Source organism: Triticum aestivum, chromosome 4B (genome assembly GCF_018294505.1).
Source record: "Triticum aestivum cultivar Chinese Spring chromosome 4B, IWGSC CS RefSeq v2.1, whole genome shotgun sequence".
NCBI lineage: Eukaryota > Viridiplantae > Streptophyta > Magnoliopsida > Poales > Poaceae > Triticum > Triticum aestivum.
In genome coordinates, this window is record NC_057804.1 from 102,944,213 (window position 1) to 102,944,868 (window position 656).

The window sequence follows — 656 nt, forward strand, 5'->3', positions numbered from 1 at the left end:
ATTTCCATTCAGGAATAGCTAAAGGCTGAAGGGTGCTAGCAGGTCTTTGATGCTCTGCCTTAACGCGACGACAAACGTCACAGTTAGCAACGAAGTCGGCGATTTCTCTCTTCATCCTAGTCCACCAGAACCTCTGGCGTAGGTCCTAATACATCTTAGTACTACCGGGATGAATCGTGAGAGGGGATTCATGCGCCTCCTTAAGAATCAATTGTTGCATCTGCCGACTCTTGGGAACCACCAAGCGGTTCCCAAAGTAAACAACACCTCGTTCATCCATAGAGAAACAACCAGCTACTCCCTTGGAGATATTATTCTTGATTCGGGAGATTCCCGTATCATGCTTCTGGACTTCTATGATACGATCCACAATAGTAGGTTTCGCCTCCAAGGTAGAAAGGAATCCGTGAGGAGCAATGTGAAGATTAAGCTTACATAATTCCTCATGGAGAAGTGGTTGGCCCTGCTGCAACATGAGATTGTTGCAATAGGATTTACGACTTAGCGCATCAGCCATGACATTAGCTTTGCCTGGAGTGTAGGTAATCCCTAGATCATAATCTGAGATCAACTCCAACCAACGTCTTTGCCTAAGGTTCAAATCTGGTTGGGTGAAGATATACTTGAGACTCTGGTGATCGGTGTAGATCTCGCAA